This window comes from Myotis brandtii, unplaced genomic scaffold, assembly GCF_000412655.1.
Source record: "Myotis brandtii unplaced genomic scaffold, ASM41265v1 scaffold842, whole genome shotgun sequence".
Taxonomy (NCBI): domain Eukaryota; kingdom Metazoa; phylum Chordata; class Mammalia; order Chiroptera; family Vespertilionidae; genus Myotis; species Myotis brandtii.
Window position 1 is genome coordinate 1,287,759 of NW_005371421.1, and position 5,404 is coordinate 1,293,162.

Genomic DNA, 5,404 nt, shown 5'->3' on the forward strand with positions numbered 1-5,404 from the left:
TGCTAAGTGAAATAAGTCAGTCAGAGAATGACAAATACCATATTATTTCATTATATGTGGAATCTAAAGAATAAAATAAACAAACAAAATAAACACACTCATAGGTACAGAGAATAGACTGATGGAGGGAATTTGGGAGACGGGTGAAAAAAGAGTGAAGGGATAGAAAAGTACAGATTAGCAATTAAAGAATAGTCATGTGGATGTAAAGTACAGCATAGGAAATATAGTCAATAATATTGGAATGCTATGTACAGTGCCAGGTGGGTACTTGAAATATTATGGGAACCACTTTGTAAAGTATATGATTGTCTAACCACTATGCTGTACACCTGAAGCTCATATAAAATAACATTGAACATAAAAAATTATTTATATATATATATGTATATATATAATAAGTGGGCAAAAGTAGGTTTATAGTTGTGAATTTATTCTTGTATTATTGCTTATTAATCATTGTATTAATTTCCATATGAACAATTGTAAACCTATTTTTGCCAACCCCTGTAAATATACCTTTGATTTTTTTTAAAAGTGAAAAAATGTCACATACTCTATGTTTCACTTATAGAACATTCTTGAAATTCTGAAAGTATAGAGATGGAGAACAGACTAGAAGGTGCAAGGGGTAAAGGGTGGTTTGAAGGGAAGTGGTGCGACTACAAAAGGGCAGCAGGAGGGTCCTTGTGCAATGGAACTGTTTTTGCATCTCAGTAGTGGTCACATGAATCTACACATGATGAAATTTTATAGAACTAAATGTGTGCACATACTCACACAGTGCATGGACAGCTGGTGAAATCTGAACAAGGCCATGGATGTATCAGTGTCAGTTTTCTGGCCATGATATGGTACTAGAGTTTTACAAGATGCTACCTTTGGGGGAAGTTGATGAAGGGTATATGGACTTTCTCTTCTTAAAACTTCATGTGAATCCACAATTATCCCAAAATAAAAATTTTTTTAAGGAGGAGAAGTCAGAGCTGTGTTTAGAGCAAAAAAGATGAGTTTAGAGCAAAAAGTGAGTGGGGCATAAGGGTCCTGCTCAAGAATTATGATGTTAAAGATGACAAATTGAAGGTAGGTGGATGCTCTTGTTAACTTAAAACTATAAAGGCCTTCAAAGTGAGAGGCAACAAGCATTTATTGAGACCAATAAGAATAGCTATTCAGAAACCATTAATTCAGGCAAAGGCCCTAGTAATCTGATTAGAAAACAAAGGCAGTGAGTATTTAGAGTAAGGGAACAACTGCATCAATAGAAAGAAGGAATCTCTACTGGTGCAGATAGCATGACGTAGTGATGTTAGAATATTCTGGGTATGTATCTGTAGAAATGCAAAAGCGCTAGAATGTTCTAAAGAATGTTTTTCATTTTCAGTCCAGTAGTCATCAGTTCAAAAATCGTAATTACTGCTTTATTATTATCTTTGAAAAGAGTTATTTGGGACACACTGTTGTCCTACAGCCAGTCGGCAGGCTAGCTGTTCAGTGCTGTGTGGGTGTGATGATGACATCACGCCACAGTCACTACTGTCCTAAGGGCTGCTATGCAGGCTGTCTTCCCAGTGTGGAAGCAACATGCTAGGGAAAGTCCAGGATTTCTCCAGCTTCTTTGGTAGCACTGTTTAGCCTGGTCATGGCTCCCAGCTGGTGTGGGTATCCCTGCCCTTGGAGACACCCAAGGAGAGGCAAGGACACTGAGTCAGCCTCCAGGGCCTGCTTACTCTCTAATGATTTAACTCTCACTTAAGTCTACTATATTCTATTCTGTTCTATTCATTTCCATCCCTTTTATTTGTCTTAACGTTTTTGACACTCAAAAGAAATTGCTGGCTGGAAGTCACCTAAAAGCACCTTTCAAAGAGAAAGGAGGCTTGCAGCCCAGGAATGAGGTGGTGTACTGGCAACAGAGCAGGCAGCAGCTGAGCTCCTTGGGAGCCCCTGCTGTTAACACTTTCTTTACAGATTTAATCAACTTCTTACCTAATTACCTCTACTAACACCTGTTATAGTGCCTGTTATTGAAGGTGGCTTTTCTTCAGGGCCAGGGCCAGGTGTGTTCACAACTGCTGCTCTGCCTATTGATCAGCCGGGCTGCAGACCCTTGGGTCTGGCCTAGCCTTTGACCCGGAACTTCTGGGACACAATGACCACCACTCTGAGATGGCAGCATTGTACATTGCAATATTTAAAGTTCTGATGGAAATTTTCTCCAAAATTTAACTTTAAAAATACTGCTAAATTAACATATGTAGATTGAATCTGGTCTGTTCACAGTTGAGATTAGTAGAAAGTGAGCAAAGTAACTTTTCAGGGACACCTCTGCTTATCCAGCTGTCTGGACAATGGTGCTCAGCCCCAGTTGAATCAGAGGTGCCCTAGGGAAAATACACCCCAAAGATGTAGGCCAATAGGCCCACGGCCAGTGCAGGAGTCAGTATCTTCTCCAAACTTCCCAGGGATGTAACATGACAAGGTTAAGCAGCACTGCTCTCTGCATTTCAGGAAACAGCGTGGACATCGGTAGGGCCTGCACCAGGACAGCTAACACACAGCCTGGTGAGAATGAGGGCGAGGAAGAGCACTTCAAAATGGGCTGCGTGAATTTGAGTTCCATTAATGAATTGCAGGTTGCCAGTTTAGAGTAAGTACTGATAGGAACACACACACGCACATATAAATGAGCTGCCACAGATGTTTTTGTTGTAATTGACCTACACCTCTCAGACATTGGCTTGTTTAACTGTCATCTTCCCAAGGACAGGCTGCCCTGGGTTATTTTTATGGCTGCTCATTCCAGCTTCTTTAGCCTCTATTTTTTACAAAGCTTTATTGAACTTCTCCTCTGGGCAAAGTGCAAGAGACTCACCATGGTAAAATGCCATCTGTCCCTAAAGTGCTCGGACTGAGGCTCTCTTGGGTCTGAGTGCTGCAGCCCTGCCACCGGGAGTACCATGAGGGAGCCTGTCTTCTGAGAGATTCGCCTACATCATGCAGAGCTGTAGCCCTGGCCAGGGCCTCTGAGAGAGACCTGAGGCAGGGGCTGAGCTGGCAAGCATGGCTCCTCCGAAATAGTCAGGAGCTGCCCTCGACAGGCCCCTGAATCACAGCGATTTCACCTTTAAGGGGCTGCTGTAGAGTTTGACAAAATATGCCAAGAGCCTTGAAGTGTTCATATTCTTTGGTCCTTTGGGAAATCTAATCAAGAAAATAATCAGAAATTCAAACAAAAAATTACATCAAAGGCTTTGCAGTCAAGATAGCGAAGTAGGTAAATGCTGTGGTTACCTCCTCCCATGACCCCAGCAAAATGAAAGCTAAATTACAGAACAGCTGCTCTGAGAACCACCTGCAGACCAGCTGAACAGAAGTCCTGTAACTAAGGATGGAGGTGATATGGGAATTTTTTGACTGGAACACACGGTGCTCCTCTGGGCAGGATGGTGTAGGATTCTTTGTTCGTAGGAGTCGAAGAATGAATCCACGGATGGAAGATGGTATAGCAAAGGTGGAAATTTATTGAAAAACAAGTACAGACTCCCACGTGGGGAGGGGGAAAGAATCTCACAGCACAGACTCCCATGTGGGGAGGGGGAAAGAGTCCCACCGAGGACTTTTCTCCTGGTTTATAAAGGCTGCAGTTTTTGTGCCTTGATATCCCCTCTGATTGGCCACTATTCCCCTTTGATTTGATCATTATAGCAACTCCTGAGCTCAAAGGTAGAATGTGCCTTCTTTAATCAGAATAAAACAATTATGGTGAACAGAGCATGATTAATATTTCTTACAATACTAGGTGGTTCCCCAACATTCTATTTCTGCCCCCTTTCAGTGGCAGGCTTCAGAACACACCAGCGCACCACCCAATTAGTGCTACAAATTACACACCCACAGGCACCAGAGGCTCGCTAAAGCAAATCCCACTCCAAGGGAGTATGTCCCACACAACAGCTTGTTCGCTGTAGTCACAGCCAATCAGCCTGAGGGTCAATCTCACTCACTGACCAAGGAAGTAAAAGACCTGCACTAGAAAAGTATAAGACACGGAAGAAAGAAAATGAAGAAATAGAAATAAATGGAAGCATATAGCGTGTTCATGGATAGGAAGAATCAACATAATTAAAATTTCCATACTACTCAAAGCAATCTAAAGATTCAATGTAATCCATATCAAAATAATAATGGCATATTTTACAATACTAGAACAAATAATCCTAAAATATATATGGAACAACAAAAGACTCTGATTAGCCAAAGCAATCTTGAGGAAGAACAAAGTTGAAGGTATAATCCCACCTGATATCAAACTATATTATAAGGCTATATTAATAAAAAAAACAGCATGGTGCTGGCATAAAAACAGACACATAAATCAATGGAACAGAATAGAGAACTCAGAAATAAATCCACAACTATGTGGTCAATCTATGAAAAGGAGACAAGAACATACAATGGGGTCAAGACAATCTCTTCAATAAATGGTGTTTGGGAAATAGGACAGATACATGCAAAAAATGAAATCAGACCACTTTTTTGCCACACACAGGAATAAACTCACATGGGTGCAAGACTTAAATATAAGACCAAAAGCCATAAACCTCCTTGAAGAAAACGTAGGCAGGAACTCTTAGTAATGTTGCTTTGGCTAAGTCTCCTCAGGCAAGATAAACAAACACACAAAAACCAAATAAACCAGTGGGACTACATCAAACTACAAAGTTTTTGCACTGCAAGGGAAACCATCAACAAAAAAGATAACCTACTGAATGTGAGAACACATTCACCAATGATACGTCTGATAAGGAGTTAATATCCAAAATTTATAAAGAACTCAAACAACTCAACATTAGAAAATCAAATAATCCAATTAAAAAGTGGAAAAAAGAGCCTAGCCAGTATGGCTCAGTGGTTGAACATCGACCCATGAACCAAGAGGTCACCAGTTCCATTCCTGGTCGGGGTGCGTGCCCAGATTATGATCTCAATCCCCAGCAGGGGCATGCAGGAGGCAGCTGATGATGTTTCTCTTTCATTAATGTTTCTATCTATCCCACACCCTTCCTCTCTCACTAAAATCAATAAAAACATTTAAAAAAAAGAAGTGGCAAAAGACCTGAATAGACCCTAGTCACTTCTCCAAAGAGGACATACAGATGGTCAACAGGTACATGAAAAGATGCTCAACATTACTAATCATCAGAGAAAGACAAATCATAACCACAATGAGATACTACCTCACACCTGTCAGAATGGCTATCACCAATAATTCAATAAAAAACAAGTGCAGGCAAGGATGTGGAGAAAAGGGAACACTCGTTCACTGCTGGTGGGAATGCTGACTGGTGCAGCCACTATGGAAGACAGTATGGAGTTTCCTCAAAAAGTTAAAAATGGAACT